Source organism: Gadus chalcogrammus, chromosome 21 (assembly GCF_026213295.1).
Source record: "Gadus chalcogrammus isolate NIFS_2021 chromosome 21, NIFS_Gcha_1.0, whole genome shotgun sequence".
Lineage (NCBI taxonomy): Eukaryota > Metazoa > Chordata > Actinopteri > Gadiformes > Gadidae > Gadus > Gadus chalcogrammus.
The window spans coordinates 20,616,605-20,634,243 of NC_079432.1; the positions used below are offsets into that span (position 1 = coordinate 20,616,605).

The window sequence follows — 17,639 nt, forward strand, 5'->3', positions numbered from 1 at the left end:
ACACTACTCTGTGATTCCGACATGCCTGTATTTATTTAAAAAATATATGGGCATACTGCGTCAAAAGACAATTGTTGGTATCCTTAGGATGAGTGCTCTGTAATGTTTTCAATGAGTATGACCTTTACCTTGGAAGATGTTTGGAAAGTGAATGCCTTCTTCCTTGGTGCCACGTACACTCCCCGTCTCCTTTGTTTCTTCAGTTTCCATTTTTCTGTTTCCACCCGATGTTTCTACAAAACCAATCAAAATTTTAATGGCCGGTTTCACAGAATGAACCTATAGATTTTGCACACTTTCATTCAGGCAATTCATGCATACAAGGAGTTGGTGTGCATTCATGGAAAATATACACGTATATACTTTATATACAAACATCTACAGTGGTATGACACCATAAAAACAATCAATCAATCAAAAAAAAAATCAATGCACCAACACTAAACGAGTGCTAGGAATAAATCAAGAAGGGGGTCTTTGTCTGCCTTCTACCCATTCGGGAACAGACACACACTCAGGGGTGTGACATTATTAAGGACACACTGGTCACCCGAAGCAGTGGGCAGCCACAGTGCAGCTCCAAGGGAGCACTGGAGCAGTGGTTGTGCATGTGGCATGTTATATCACAGTATTTTCTAAGGAACATGCCGATATGAGCAACATGACGTTTTTATTATCTTTGATGTGATCATTATACCTGTGTAGCTGTACTTGCTGCTTTCTGAAATTTTTTAGACAGCTGCACATAAACTGGACCTGTCCCGTGGCGTCCAAGGTCACCTAATAGGGTAGGGGGAATATTTTTTTTAATTTATTGGACAATTTATGTACAGGACATCACATAGAGCTAGAATAAAAAGGTTGGGGACTTTTATTCTGTTGGGCAGGCTGTGTTTACTTCAGACTAACCCAGGAGGAGGCCAGTCCACAAAGGAGCTTGAGGAAGGAGATGCTGCAGAAGAGTGGGAATAAAATGTGGGCATCTGTACAGATTTGGGTCACCATCTCTGTCCAGTTGCACATTCTGGAGCAAATTCTGGAAATGCTGAAAAAATGGCGATGGCCCCAATTCACTCTGGTATAAAAGTGGAAAAAAATAATATTAGATATTAGGATAACACCATCTACACATCATGTTGTATAATGGACTTTGCTGTTACATTACCTAATAAAAGCATTCACGACACAGTGAGTTCAGTCTAACTGTTGTTTTTGGTTTCTCTGACCCGCAACCTTAATGTTATCAGGGGCACCTCATCGGTTACTCTGCACCTCGCACTACCCAATTTAGGAAAGACACAAAGGTGCTGCCAAACATTTACATATCATATTCACTCTTTATTCTTTTATTCTTTATTAGGATCCCCATTAGCTTCCCCAAAAAGGGTTGCTTGTCTCTGCTAGTCTGCTAGTGCAGGTATTGCCATCCTTAAAGGTGCTTCATGTACATACCCCAAATTCCTCCTCCTCAATCTAAGGCTCTTCTATGCCTGGGTCGATCCCCTGCAGACAGAGCTGCAGGTTGTGAAAATGTTTCTTGACATTCACTGTACTGCAAGGGCTGGAGAAGACGACAGCTGCACTTGCAAAGATGTCATCAAGCTCATGCATGGTTCGAGCTTGGGTCATCGAGCCCATCACATGCATGGCTAGATGGTAATGTCTGCTCGCACTATAAAGAAAAAAGCATGTACAATTAGTATTACAAAGAATACAATATCAGAATACAATAGAATAAAATACAATAGAATAAATCATCAGTTTCAGTGTTCTTTCAGTTTACTCACTGCTTCTTGCAGAGACTCTTTGCATTCTTCATAATGTGACTTAGGCATCTATGAAGAATGGGGAGTTCAGCAGAATCTGCCTGTCCCTCTCCAGTCACAATTCCATAATACCTAAAAGAGAGAGTAGAGTAAAACACAGAGCTGCATCGCACCCGTATCTATATCACTCTTTTTTCACATTTATCCCTAAACTGTTTTAATATTTAACCCTTCAACTCAGTTCCTTTCTGACCAATTTACAACTTTACTATACAACAGTATACAGTATACAGCCTTGTACCTCTTGAGGGCTAAATTGGTTGAATTTTACTGCAGACAGCAGGTTCTGTCTAGTACTAGGTCTACAGTAGGTACTAAGCCTGATGTGTTATCTGTCAAGGGTTTTTTGTTTTGTTTTGTATGTTTGTAAGTTTGTTTTATGAATCCGTCTTTATGGCTGTCTGAATACTGAAATTTCCCATTGGGGATGAATAAAGTACGTATATTTAGTATACTTATATGTCTAATTGAATACCTCTTCAGGAGCTCTGGGAAGGACATCCTTAAAAAGTTTATGGAGAGTGACTGGAGAAGGACTGACGAGCCATCGCACATGAGCATTGCTGGCCTTCTTCGCACTGCCTGCCTATGCAACCTCACAGCATCAGTCAGGAAGGCTGCGATGAAATGGGAGACTGATGCAGTTGTGTGATCAGTTGTGACAAATGTAGCCACAGGGAGGGGGGAAGACCCTTTATGTGGGTGTCTCACCACCATTTCATAGATATAAAATGGTTTCGAGTCTCCCTTTGATCTGTGGAGCACACTGCCAGTGGCATCAATGTAAAGAATGTCGTCTTTGCACCGGTCAAAGAATATTTTTATGGTCTTTGCCGACCATAGCATCACAGCCTTTGGCTGCTGGAAGATCTGCTGTATTACAGCAGACCCAGTGCCCCGCTCCTCCTCTGCCATCAATTTAACGCAAAGAATGCCATTTTCATGATGGCGATTCTGTCCTCTTTTCTCTGAGGACAGAGTCTTCAGAACCCCTGCTGTTGGGACTCCATCCCTGCAGCCTGAGTCATAAATGTCCTCACCAAGCCCCTGGAGTTTCTCCAGAAACAAGCTCCTAGGGAGCTTGGTTTGGAGTGCCTCCGCCAGGACCTCCCTTTCGCCCGCACGAACTGGCCTGCGTACCAGCTGACTCCTGCTGTGCCGCAGAAATTCCCCCGTGAACTTCAAATTGGCCCTCAGGGAGTCATCCTCAATGGTTAGCTGAACCTGGACAGGGCAATCATTAAAGCTACAATAGGCAGATGACGTGAACACACCTCCCTGATTCCACTGTCTTTACAGCATGCCGCTTGAAGGCAAAGCTGCAGTAGGGGTTGACCTCCTTGATGCCCTTTGACATCACCACTGTCCATTGGAGGCTGGAAAACTGCCGCTTCACCTGGGTCTTCCTCAGTGCCTGCCAGTCTTCTTTAGAGACAAAAAAGAAGGCAGGACACTGCGGCAAAGAATGAAAAAAATATTCGTCTGGGCTGGAGGCGGCGGAGGATGCAGGTGACATGGAACAGCTGTCAGAAGGGCTGGTGTTGTAGAGCGCGGGTGCAGGTGATGCTGTGGGGCTGGAGGGTGCAGGTGATGCTGAGGGGCTGGTGTGGCAGGAGGGTGCAGGTGATGCTGTGTGGCAGGAGAATGCACGTGATGCTGAGGGGCTGGTGTGGCAGGAGGGTGCAGGTGATGCTGTGGGGCTGGAGGGTGCAGGTGATGCTGTTTGTCAGGAGAATGCAGGTGATGCTGAGGGGCTGGTGTGGCAGGAGGGTGCAGGTGATGCTGTGGGGCTGGAGGGTGCAGGTGATGCTGAGGGGCTGGTGTGGCAGGAGGGTGCAGGTGATGCTGTGGGGCTGGAGGGTGCAGGTGATGCTGTGGGGCTGGAGGGCGCAGGTGATGCTGTGGGGCTGGAGGGTGCAGGTGATGCTGAGGGGCTGGTGTGGCAGGAGGGTGCAGGTGATGCTGAGGGGCTGGTGTGGCAGGAGGGTGCAGGTGATGCTGCAGAGTGGATGGAAGGGCTGGTGTGGCGGGAGGTGGTCATCTCAGGTGTGGTCATCTGAGGCTAATGCACATAAGAATAACAGCATAAAACCAAATCATATATTGTTCTGGAATAATTAATTTGTCACAGTAATCTCCATGACTCCCATTTGCCTGTGTTTGTCTGGTAGCCCAGGGCGATGGAGATGATGGCGATGTGTGCTTTGAACGAAACACAACCAACTTTAATGTAAGGCTGTGTGCCCCTCAAAATTTGATGAGAGCGTACACAGCATTGACTTAATACCTCAGAATACTCTTGTCCAGGTTCATCTGCTCCACTAGCCTGTGGCGATAGGGACCCTGGTGATGTGTGCTTTGAAAGAAACACAACCAACATTTAGTGTAAGGCTGTGTGCCCCCCAAAATTTGATGAGAGCGTACACAGCATTGACTTAATACCTCAGAATACTCTTGTCCAGGTTCATCTGCTCCACTAGCCTGTGGCGATAGGGACCCTGGTGATGTGTGCTTTGAAAGAAACACAGCCAACATTTAGTGTAAGGTTTTGTGTCCCCCAAAATTTGATGAGAGCAGTGACTTAATACCTCAGAATACTGTTCTCCAGGCTCATCTATTCCACTAGCCTGTGGCGATGGAGATGATGGAGATGTGTGCTTTGAATGAAACACAACCAACATTAATGTAAGGCTGTGTGCCCCCCAAAATTTGAGGAGAGAGCGTACACAGCATTGACTTAATACCTCAATATGATAAGTACACACCTTTTTAAATGATTGATGTGCTACTTGAAGTCTTATTCGATGGATTTTTGTGTTTGGAATGCCAAGTCCGGTACAAACTTGACCCCAAAGTCCATCTCTAGCCCAGGTATTTGTATTTTGTTCAATGCCAGTCTTCATCAGGTCCTCACATTTTTTAGAAATCTGTTTGTCCAAGATTTCTTTTTTTTTGTTCAATTGAAAAATAAATCAGAGTTTATCAGAGTTTCATCAACAACATGTTAGAAATAAAATTATAACTGTAAAATGTTTATAGAATAAAGTTGCTCACCCCGAATAACTTGAAAAAGTAGACTCTATATAAAAGTAAAAGGAAGAAAATGTTTCAATAGCACTATACATTTTCTTTATCCAGAGTGCATCCTGCTCAAATAAATTCAAGAATTAAATCAGCATCATAGACAAAGTAAAGACTACAATAACACAGTTTTAAAGAAGTGAGTGAGACATACTTTTACAAAGGGTAGGCCTACTGTTTGTGCTAAGCCATGTTGGGCATACGTTTTACTTACATGGGTTCATGTCATCCAGAGCCATTAATTAGAACACATATCTAGTGTTCTATATATATCTATGGTCACGCTTGAGTCACTGTCTAACGGAGTTAATTAAATAATGCCATCTGTTATTAAAGTCAGTTTCTGATTAATGTAGTAACATTACACCTACTTTATCATAATTAGTAATTACGATAAAGGGATGGGCTTATGGGATAAGGGATGGGCGTGAGTTAATTGAATGACCAAACGATGTAAAAACATTTTTTTTATATTAAAATAAAGTTGGGACTATTTTAAATATGTAACTTTATTGTCTTTATTTTAAGTCATATCTCGATATCTTCAAGCAGAATATCGATATAAGATAAATTTGATAATAAAGATAACTTTATTGTCAAAGTTCAATGACATTAACACTAGCCATATAACGTTAAACTAATTAACTTTATATATTATATAATTATTATATAACGGCTCCATATTTCTCCGTCCGGTTTGAACTGCAGCTGTCAGGGTTGCTAGGTGACAGGAGCGACGCGTGGTCACGCAAGTTAACCACGCTTCAGAAACGGCCAATCATAGGAAAGCCCGCCCTGCCTTGGTTAGGCAGGGCGGGCTTTCCTATGATTGGCCGTTTCTGAAGCGCGATATTTGACTGACAGCCCTCCTCAGCCCTCCTCTCATTCAATTCTGAATTGTACAGTAAATGGCTGAAACGATAGTTACGTATTGTAACTCTAGATTCTATGAGTATAGGCGCAGCCTTTTAAGGCTATCGCTATAGAGTGGCGAAGTCATGCCCCTTCCGGTAGAGCTCATGGGACCTATGAGATCGAAAAATATGAATGGGTGTCAATGGAGAGAAAATAATTATTTTCTGGTCCCGGTCTTTATATGACCTGGATTACACATATGTTGTTTGTGGATTTGAATGATAATTTTTCATGCAAAGAAAACTAAAAATTTTCGTGAAGAAGATTGATAATTTTAGGTTTTATGTGAGGCCGCTTTGTGAACTACAGCTCTTCGCTGCTCTCGACGCATATGATATACGTCACAACACCCGCACTTGGAACTCGGCACAGAGATGGCGATCTCTCTGCCCCACTTCACCGCTGTTTCCAAGGGGAGGATACAAGCATCGAAAGAGGTGAAAACCATCATAAGTCGGGGCACGTGCAGAGTTTCAGTTATGCCGATGGGAAGATTGTCGGTCTTCTCCACGCCAGTCGCAGGGAGCGTGACGTCACATACGAGCCGTGTAGTCTTTCTCGTTGTGTTTTCTCTACAGCCTTTATCTGAACAATTGCACAATAAACTGTTGAACTCTTTGCATGAAGAATTATCATTTAAATCCACAAACAACATATGTGTAATCCAGGGCATATAAAGACCGGGACCAGAAAATAATTATAATCAGAAAATTATACTCTCTCCATTGACACCCATTCATATTTTTCGATCTCATAGGTCCCATGAGCTCTACCGGAAGGGGCGTGACTTCGCCACTCTATAGCGATAGCCTTAAAAGGCTGCGCCTATACTCATAGAATCTAGAGTTACAATACGTAACTATCGTTTCAGCCATTTACTGTACAATTCAGAATTGAATGAGAGGAGGGCTGAGGAGGGCTGTCAATCAAATATCGCGCTTCAGAAACGGCCAATCGTAGGAAAGCCCGCCCTGCCTTGGTTCCCTCCCCATAGTGCCAAAACTAAATTCGCGCGTGAGAGCAGAACATCATTCGCGAGAGGCTGAGGCTGTTTCCCGCTCTCGCTTGCAACGAGGTAATGCTCTCGAGGAGCTGTTTTCCTCGCTCGGGGAGCAGCGCTCTGAGTGCGCGCGCGCAGAGATAATTTGCGCGCTCGCAATTAATATCTACGCGTGTAATATGATATAATACGCCCGAATGCATGTTTTATCACATGAGTGCTTTATGGCACTAATACATTTGTAGCTTTAGTTTACATTTAAACGGCCCTCATAGACCGCGAAGGACGCTCCAACGGCGCATTTCAAAGCCAACGGCACAGAAAGATACATTTCAAAGCCAACGGCTTTGAAATGTATCCTTCTGTGTGGCGCGTGACGTTCCGTGTGCACAACGCCACAATTCAAAAAGTTAAGAGATGGCGCTTAGAGAAAAGTGCAGCGAAGTATGGAAATATTTTACAGAAATAGGAGATCATATGGTGGATTTGTAAAATATGCCAACCGAAATTGAGCTACTGGAGTAGGCCTACTACAAGTACTATGCGGCAACATATGATCCTGAAACACAACGGTGAATTCGGGAAAGCAGACCCGCAGCAACCAAGTGTTGTGTGTCTGGGTTTTCACCGCCGCGAGACACAACTGTAATCCCGGCCGTGGAGAGAAGATTCGTTTTATTTGCAACTTTAAATTATTTACAATAGTTAGGCTACTTGTTTTGTTTAAAAAAAAAGCGTTACACGTTACAAGTAACAAAAATTCCTCCAGCAACAAAAATTCCTCCAGCCCCAAGCCCCTGAACCACGAGGATTTTCTCAAGCACCTGGCGCAGATGAAGGCAGACCTGACAAAGGAGGTCACCAAGGATCTGTCCTCCCTGATCCAGACGTCACTCCAGACAATGATGGGGCTCCACCATCAGCAACGATTCAACCTGAACAGGCAGATGTATCACCCGTCTCCTATGCAGTACTACCCAGAGGTTCATCAATCCCTCTATCATCATCCTCCTCCTCCTCCTCCTCTACAGGGTTACGCAGCATAACATCCCCTCCCCTGCCAGACCCCGAAGGGATTGTAGGACGGCCATCTCCTCTCCCAATATCCACCACCTTCCTGCTAAACGTCCAGGGAATGGACCCGGGGATCAAAAACCAACGCTGGAAGATCAAGTCTCTTCAGGAGAACGTTGCATCGAGCACGCTGCATACCCCCTTCTTCATCCTCACAGAGACCCATCTGAAGCCCTACCATCTCGAAGCCGAGACCGGAATCCCTGGTTATACCACGTTCCGGGCTGATCGGGACAAACGTGCCCGAGGTGGAGTAGCCATCTATCTTCACAACACCATACCCGCTGACATGGTGAAAGTTTACTCCAACTCCTACTGTGAAATCGCACTGATCTACAACGCGAACTCAAACTTCTTGCTTGTCGGAGTGTACCGTCCCCCACTAGCACCGTTGGACATGTTCGACGACTGCTTGTGCGTTATACAAGACTTCATAAACGGTATAACAGGTGTACCCGAGCTGTACATCGCTGGAGACTTCAATCTCCCATTCATCGACTGGTCGACTAGGTCTATCAAGCCTACCTCCAGTATCCTAGCCTCTGACAGGAACTCTGGTTTAGCAATACTAGAGTTTATGTCCTCCAACTTCCTTGAGCAGCTAGTAGATGAGCCGACCCGGATGGACCTGAACATCCTTGACCTCATCTTCTCCAACAACACTGACATGATTCATAGCATGTCAGTCTCAAAGACCGAGAAGTCAGATCACGACATCGTGAGCTGTACTCTCCTCCATCCGCAGTTCCTGCTGAAGCAACCAGCCAAACTGCAGTATGCTCCTACTTCAGCTTTTGACGATATCAACTTCAACTCTGCTGACTGGGACTCCATCAACAATGCACTTCTTGCTGTAGACTGGTCTACAGTCGTCAATCCAACAACACCACAAGATGTTGCTTGGGACATGTTTGAAGGTATCATCGTCCAAGTTTGCAAGAAGCATGTTCCTTCACACAACCACAACCGCCAAGCCGCCGCATCCTCATCCTCTTCAAAGATCCCCAAGTCCCGAAGAGCTCTCCTCCGTAAAAAGAAGCGCCTCAACGCCAGGATCAACTCTATCAAGTACAGATTCGCAGGCCCTGCTCCTCCACGAAACGTCACCAAGCTTCAAAAACTTAATGACGAGAGAGCTGCCATCGAGCTGCTTCTGAAAGCAGACATCAAGCAGCAACGCCTGGGAGACGAATTAGCTGCCATCAGCAAAATAAAGACCAACCCCAAGGCCTTTTACTCCTTTGCTAAGAAGTCTCCTGTCTCCTCTGTTGGCCCCCTACTGGACAGTGACGACCAGCTCCAGTCAGATCCCGTTAGAATGGGCAGTATATTGCAGGAGCAATATGCAAAGGCATTTAGCAACCCCGACAAAGCTAACCTCGCTGAGGTTCGTGTATCCAAGATTGTCGCCCAGTCAGAGTCGATAACGGATATTGACTTTGACGAGCACGATGTCCTTGATGCTATCAAAGCAATGGGCCGCTACTCAGCTGCTGGCCCGGATAAGTTCCCAGCCCTCATCCTCAAGGAATGTGGAACCGTGCTAGCCCCAGTAGTCACTCAGCTCTGGAGATCATCACTCAACTGACTGAAAAGGTCCTCAATACCTAGCCAGCTTTGCCAGAGGCTTCGGTTGACTTTTTGGAGATGTGCTGGCGGAGAAATAGCGACAAAGTTCAAGAGTCAAAGCGTGATTCCTCTGTTCAAAAAGGGAAAAAGATCGGTAGCTGCCAACTATCGACCGGTCTCCCTAACATCTCATCTCATCAAGATGTTCGAACGGGTCTTCCGTGCTAAGTTGGTTGATTTTATTGAATCCAAGGATATCATCAATCAAGATCAGCATGGCTTCCGAGCAGGAAGAAGCTGCCTGACCCAACTCCTTCACCATGTTGAGGACATCATGTGTGATTTGAATGCTGACGAGAACGCTGACATCCTCTATCTGGATTTCAGTAAAGCATTTGACAAAGTCGATCATGCTATTCTGCTAAAAAAACTTAATCTCTACGGCATCCAGGGAAAAGTACACCAGTGGCTCTCCAGCTTCCTACACGGCAGAACGCAGCACGTTGTTATTGATGGTGTGGAATCCAACATCATCAGGGTTTTGAGTGGGGTCCCACAGGGCACTGTGTTGGGTCCACTACTTTTTATTTTGTACATTAATGACTTGTTCTCAGTTGTTAAACACAGCAAAGTAAAAGTTTTTGCTGACGATTCTAAGCTGCACAAGAATATCAGCTCCCCGTCAGACTGCCAGCTTCTCCAAGAAGATCTGCATGCGGTAGTTCGTTGGGCTAACAGCAACAACATGGAACTAAACGAAAACAAGTTCCAACTTTTACAACACGGTAAAAACCAGGATCTGAAGCACCCCTACCTTTTACCATCTGGGAAATCAATATCCTCAGACGACGTTGTAAAAGACCTTGGTGTGTACATCGACAAGGATCTCCGATGGCGCCAGCACATCTCCAAAAAGTCAACCGAAGCCTCTGGCAAAGCTGGCTGGGTATTGAGGACCTTTTCAGTCAGAGACAGAGACACTATGATGTTGCTCTACAAAACATACGTTCGCTCCATCATCGAATACTGCTGTGCTCTCTGGTCTCCCCACCTGCTCTGCGATTTCATCATGGTTGAGTCTATCCAACGCTCATTCACTGCCAAAATAGCGGGCTACACGAACCTCAGCTACTGGGATCGACTCAAGCAGCTCGACCTCTACTCCCTGCAGCGCCGCCGCGAGAGATACATCGTGATTCTCGTCTGGAAGATCTACCACGAAGTGATCCCCAACAATGTTAACATCGTCTTCCAACATTTACAAAGGAGGTGTTACATGTTTGCGACCTCTCGGCAGCTCCAAGTACAGCAGCATCAATACAATGAGATTCCATTCCTTCTCATCTACAGCCTCTGCACTGTACAATGCTGTACCACCAGACATCAAGTCGATCCCAACCCTTGACAAGTTTAAGGCAGCACTTGATAGCTTTCTCCATTCTGTTCCCGACACTCCTCCTACCCCTGGCTACACTGGGGCAAACGGAAACTCTCTGTTGGAGTGCTATCTACTATTACGGGAACGTGGGTGGTGGAGATACTCGATATCTTGGCCTGAGCGATCCAGCTCGAAGCCAACCCAAGGTACCCAAGGCAAGGCACTTTGTTCGACGTGATTTAAATTGTGAGACGCATATTTATTTATTTTTGTAAGGAAAATTTGTTTTGAACGTTTGAAAAAATAAATAATGAATACTCTGATAACTCTTGACTGTTTTGATTGAGAATAAGCATTACATGTTGGGTTGGTGATATTGCCGTTCATCATTAGGCCTATTCCTGCTGCAGATGCGTTGCATTCTAAAAATAGATAGGCCTAATAGACGAGTACTCGATTGATCCTCGAGGAATTCCTTAGATTTTGGAATTTAATACTCGTGCCCATCCCTGCATATGTAGCATTGTTTATTTATTCTGTGCATGAGAGAAATAATCACAAATTGATACATTAACAGGTGAAGAAAACAGCAAAATGACTCCGGTGGAACACACATGTGTAGGCCTATATTGGAATGGCTCATTAACGGAAAAACACTAAATTAACTTTTATCTCGCCTCTCCTAATTATTGTAACTTCTGGAAACGTTTTATTATATTGAATTTTTTATTTATTTTTTAAATGGTACTCACCCTCGCTCTTTCTTCGACATCTTTCGACCATCTTCTGAAGAGGTTTGCAGGTTTCAATGAATATTCGAATATATTCGAACATCAGTCAGCCACGCCTTTTCCGATGTCCGTTGACTGACGGTGCAGTGGGCACGAGGCGTCAGTGTTGCCAGATCAGATTGACAGTTTCCAGCCCAATCACATCTTAGAACCCGCCCACTCCAATAAAAACCAGCCCAAACCACGAAGTTGACACCCGTGTAAACCCGTAAAATCATAACACATACAATAGAAAACACATCCAGAGCTTCATATCTGCATCAAATAACCACATATAAATGATAGATAAATAGGTTTTTGCAAATTGAAACCAACAAGTGCGTAGTAAATCAACCATAGGCTTCACAAATTGCAAAATAAACCTCTGGCATCCTAGCGCCAGGCCCAGATTAGTAATAATGCCAGCTGCACCTAAAAAGGTCTACTTTAAATATTATACAAATACGTATATATAAACACGTATATACATACGTGCCTTTTTTTCATAAATATCCTTAAATAGATAATGGGGTGCAGTAAGAATTAAATGACGTCTTCCGAGTAGCGCTAATAACATAGATAATAAGCAATGATTCACCATTGTGCGAATTCCCTACTACACCAAACGAGACTCGTAATGGTAGGTAAAAACAATACTTTATTAAAGCATGCAATTATGATGTAGAAAAAAATAAAATAAACAAAGTGCTTGCATGATAATGAAGCCTATACCAGTTGTTGTGGTGGTGCCTTATCATTTGTTTACCCATTACACAGTGCTCAAAGACACATTACAGAACAGAGAAAATAAGAAAAATGCAACTTTAATATTCAAAGCCTAACAGATAAAAAAAAACACGATAATAAAAAATGTTCAGTCTCTCTGAGGTATTGGTATGCCTTTGGACCATTGTAGATGGAGCATGAGTGCAAACGCTCTGCAGTCCTATGTGTGTACTCATGCTTTTCCACAAACTCCATCTTAAGATCTGAAATGTTATGAGCAAAGATGAATTAGTCCCCTTCAGATAATAACCAAGGATTTTAATAAACAGAGTAACAATAACATGTACATGAATTTCAAAGTGCTAATTATGTCTTACCTGAGTAGAATGCAGGGGAATCACTGAGCTCTTCATTAATGAGGTTATTTTCCCTCAAATCCCCCAAAAGATCCTTCACTGTGGTCTTTGCCCTCTTTTCTCGCTCCACACTTTCCACTCTTGCCAAATGTTCATTGACTTTGGCCTTAACAGCAGTAGGAGAAGCAGGCAAGGTATAGCCATGATCCTAGTAGAAAGAGGGATGAACATGGTTTGAGTAATCTTTCACTAGACATGGTCCTAGTAGAAAACATGAGTGTTGGGCAAAATAACCTGCTGAGCACATATAAATATAGCTAACTCCCACCCTAGCTTGAGGAGCACAACACATGGCAGTCACGATACAATATAGTCAGCTTTTAACACATAACACATACTTGATAACATAGTCAGGTGAAGGCCAGAACCAAGGCCCCATTTCTCCTCCAAGCAATGGTAAACACTCAGACAATGCACCGTTTCATCCTCAGAACGGGAGGGCCACAAACAGGAGATTCTGTGAGGCTCTCCCCCATCAGGAAGAACACAAGAAGATACACCTGCATACACTAGGGCCTGGGAAGCAAGGTCAAGCAAAGACACACAGAACCATACACATCTTAAACGCACACACTTCATCGAGAGGAAGATACAGCATAAAACTGTATCACACAGGTACTCTCCCCCCCTTCTTCTGATGCAGACCTTCCACGGAGGCGAAGCTCTGGACGAACCATCAGCTCTGATTAGCTACTTAGACATATTCGATCTCTCACGCTTTATGACTCTGTATAACCGTTGCCACTTTACTTAATAAATCCAAGGTCCTCGTGCCGACAGACTTTATTACCTCTCCGTCTCATTTAATCTGGTCCAGTAACTAGACAGACCGTTTTTCCCAACATGAGGGATGAACATGGTTTGAGTAATGTTTCACTTCACAAACATCACTTTGACACCACTAGTTTATGGCCCACATCCACATTCTTTCTTATAGTCATCAGCTATCAAAGCCAGTTTTTTGTGAGTGTGTTTAATATGAGTGGCAGCAAAACAAGTGAGATTTTAATATGTCCCGGAACATTATGATATGATGTTTAAAGTAGAAATACTCACATCATTAGGCTGAGGTTGTGGGTGTGAGGTTGTCATTTCTGGGGAATCCTTAGAGGCCACGGACAGGCTTTCTTCAGCTCTTCTGGAGGTAGGTGTAGCCCTGCCCTTTACCAACAGAAATTATGAGACATTATGCATAATACATAATACAATATATAAAAGGATACTTTGTTTGACAATAGAATATTTACATTTATGAATGCTAATAGCCTTGATGATACACCTACTTTTTGGAGGTGAACCGGGAAGCTGAAGAGGGATGGAATAACACACCATAACACCCATCAGAATGTTCTGAAACTTCTTGTGTGACCCCAAGGGGTCGTGAACTATAAACTATAAACTATAAGTGAACTTAAATTGAATCCAAAATCATATGTAATATGTCTCATATTGGAAACTTTGGTTGGCTTTTATTTTGAAACTCCACATCAGAATGTTCTGAAACGTTTTGCGTGACCCCATGGGGTCTTGACCTATCGCCCTGCAGTGAAATGAGCCTGGAATAACAGGGCATTTTCTTTTAAATCGTATCCAAAATCATATGTAATATGTCTCATATTGGAATGTTTGGTGGGCTTTTAATTTGAAAGTAAATACCACAACGGCCGTACACTTCTTTTGATAGTATTTGCTTTTATTGACTGTCTTTTTGTATGTACCCGACGAATGCTTTTATTTGAAACTAGTTCTGAGACGCTATTACCGTAATGGCTAGTATATACAGGTACGGCAAAAAACTGAGTCGGGTGGCTTGACCGCCGATCTTGATGAGTCGGCTGGCTTGACCAAGTTACATGATAAGACACTGATGATCATCTCAACAGGATGATTGCATAAGCCTTCCAATTAATGCTGGGACGACGCGTCGACGTAATCGATGACGTCGACACATAAATTACGCAGACGCGAAAAATGCGCGTCGATTAAAAAAAGAAAAGAAAAAAAAGATGGGCGGCGCCGGAGCGTAGTAGCAACGCGAGTGGCTCCTCAGATTTTCATAAGTGCAAGGCGCCACGCACTCGTTCCTCTAAAGTATGGGAATTATTTAATGTAAAAGGAAACGATTCCTTGATATGTCGTCTTTGCAAAATGGAGATGACTTTCCATTCTAGCACCACGGCAATTCACCAGCACCTGAAGAGGCGCCACCCGGTAGCTGATGACCGAGCACCGTAGAATTCTAAGAATGCATTACTTTGCACTTTAATTTTGGAATTTAAAGGCAATAAACATGTATTGAAATGTTAAGGAATTCATATTTTTTTCATTCAGATATGTAAACCAACATGTATAAATTGCTATTAATGGGGAGATAATCGATAATCGAATCGAATCGAAATCGAATCGGACTGAAAAATGTTATCGTTAGATTAATCAATGCATCGAAAAAATAATCGCTAGATTAATCGTTTAAAACATAATCCTTTATCCCAGCCCTACTTCCAATCATATCATTTATCATACATAGATACATGGATTCCCAGCTGTTACACGTTGGGTTGGCTCTCACATTGTAAGATCTGTGGTAATATTTCATGAAGTTTAAGTCAACGCCGGTACACATGTCGGCATTTACTGTTCTGATACTTTGGTGTCACAGATTTTGAAAGAAGTAAATTGTCACTGATTTTTTCTTCAGTAAATTATAGGTAGAAAAAGTATTTGTGACATAATTTTTTAAGAATTAAGTCTGTCAACAAGTGCATTTTCCTCCAGATTAATTAATGTGCTGTGGCTTAGTTGGTTAAGGTGCCTGTCTAGTAAACGGGAGATCCTGGGTAAAAATTCCAGCAGTACCTGCAATTCGGGGTCTTGCATTAACTATTTTTTGCTAGTGGTTGTAAACTTGCAAAGTATCTACCATAGAATTTCCTTCAATGTAAACAAGATGTCAACTAGTCACAGCAATCTGTCTTTTGTTCTTGGGAGGGCAGGGAAAAACATAATGCAAAGTAGCCACTGTCTTGCAGAGCTTTCTTTCACCTCTTGCCATGTGTTTTAGACATAATTTCAAGCCTGTTGGAGACAGGCAAGAATTGCAATGGATTGCAAGTTTAGAGCCATCCTGGTGGGGTATTGGGTTAACTTTTCAACCAACAATTATAACATCTCAGTTGTACTTCTAGTTGTACTTCTATAATAACATCTCAATTGTTCTTCACAGACTATGATATTTGCTCTGCGAAAGAAAAACTAGCGGCTGCAAAGATTGTCATAGGTTTTTATGGTTTGGGCTACACAAGAAATGTGGAAAATTTTGAAACATTGAAATTGCTGTAAATGACCGGTTAGCTCAGTCGGTAGAGCATGAATCTCTTAATCTCAGGGTCATGGGTTCGTGCCCCACATTGGGCTATTAACACTTTGGTAAACTTTCAAGATGATTGCGCGCTCACTGTAAATATAGTCTCTGGCAAAGGAAAGCTAAACTCTTAAGGAGATAATGTGATACATGCATGTTGATTATATTGTCTTGGCAAGTTAATATTGAAAAATGGCAGGGCATTGTAGATTATAAAACCTGGTAAACTCAGTCTTCAGAGCATCTCAAGGTCATCCACTAGTGATAGCAATCTGTCTTTGACTCTTGGTTCTCCAGGAAAAAGCATAAAGCAAAGTACCCAGGGGCTTACACCGATTTCTTTTACCTCTTGCCATTACATAACTGTGTTTTAGACATAAGTTCAAGCCTGTTGGAGACAGGAAAGAATTGTTATGAATGATTGATTTCTTAAGCGGTTATTACAAGAATTGCAGTATTCAATTGTAATCCATTGTGGTGCTGTGGCTTAGTTGGTTAAAGTGCCTGTCTAGTAAACAGGAGATACTGGGTTCAAATCCCAGCAGTACCTGAAATTTTTTGCTAGCGGTTGTAAACTTGCAAAGTATCTACCATAGAATTTCCTTCAATGTGAACAAGATGTCAACTAGTCACAGCAATCTGTCTTTCATTCTTGGGAGGGCAGGGAAAAGCATAATGCAAAGTAGCCACTGTCTTGCAGAGCTTTCTTTCACCTGTTGCCATGTGTTTTAGACATAATTTCAAGCCTGTTGGAGACAGGCAAGAATTGCAATGGATTGCAAGTTTAGAGCCATGCTGGTAAGGTATTGGGTTAACTTTTCAACCAACAATTATAACATCTCAGTTGTACTTCACAGACTTTGATATTTGCTCTGCGAAAGAAAAACTGGCGGCTGCCAAAGATTGTTATAGGTTATTATAGTTTGGGCTACACAAGAAATGTCGAAAATTTTGAAACATTGAAATTGCAGTAAATGCCCGGTTAGCTCAGTCGGTAGAGCATGAGTCTCTTAATCTCAGGGTCGGGGGTTCGAGCCCCACATTGGGGTATTAACACTATGGTAATCATTCAAGAAGATTGCGTGTTCACTGTAAACATAATCTCTGGCAAAGGAAAGCTAAACTCTTAAGGAGATAATGTGATTCTTGCATGTTGATTATATTGTCTTGGCAAGTTAATATTGAAAAATGGCAGGGCATTGTAGATTATAAAACCCGGCAAACTCAGTCTTCAGAGCATCTCAAGGTTGTCCACTAGTCATAGCAATCTGTCTTTGACTCTTGGTTGTCCAGGAAAAAGCATAAAGCAAAGTACCCAGGGGCATACACCGATTTCTTTTACCTCTTGCCATTAGATAAATGTGTTTTAGACATAAGTTCAAGCCTGTTGGAGACAGGCAAGAATTGTTATGAATGATTGATTTCTTAAGCGGTTATTACAAGGATTGAAGTATTTAATTTTAGAATTTCCTTCAATGTGAACAAGATGTCAACTAGTCACAGCAATCTGTCTTTCATTCTTG

The 17,639-nt window shown here is 42.9% G+C and overlaps 1 long non-coding RNA gene and 3 other non-coding genes across 4 annotated transcripts; 2 read left to right on the forward strand and 2 right to left on the reverse strand.

The window, feature by feature from the left end:
• Positions 1 to 4,265: 4,265 nt before the first annotated feature.
• LOC130374278 (uncharacterized) lies at positions 4,266 to 4,613 on the reverse strand. Its single transcript, XR_008893592.1, has 3 exons — positions 4,592 to 4,613; positions 4,415 to 4,483; positions 4,266 to 4,337 (listed from the first exon to the last, which is right to left on the reverse strand). It is a non-coding gene; the product is annotated as an uncharacterized LOC130374278 (long non-coding RNA).
• Positions 4,614 to 16,592: 11,979 nt separating this feature from the next.
• trnat-agu (transfer RNA threonine (anticodon AGU)) lies at positions 16,593 to 16,666 on the forward strand. The gene has a single exon. It is a non-coding gene; the product is annotated as a tRNA-Thr (tRNA).
• A 195-nt stretch (positions 16,667 to 16,861) lies between these two features.
• On the reverse strand, positions 16,862 to 17,000 carry LOC130375085 (U4 spliceosomal RNA). Its single transcript, XR_008893761.1, has one exon. It is a non-coding gene; the product is annotated as a U4 spliceosomal RNA (small nuclear RNA).
• Positions 17,001 to 17,092: 92 nt separating this feature from the next.
• trnak-cuu (transfer RNA lysine (anticodon CUU)) lies at positions 17,093 to 17,166 on the forward strand. Its single transcript has one exon. It is a non-coding gene; the product is annotated as a tRNA-Lys (tRNA).
• The last annotated feature ends 473 nt before the right edge of the window (positions 17,167 to 17,639 follow it).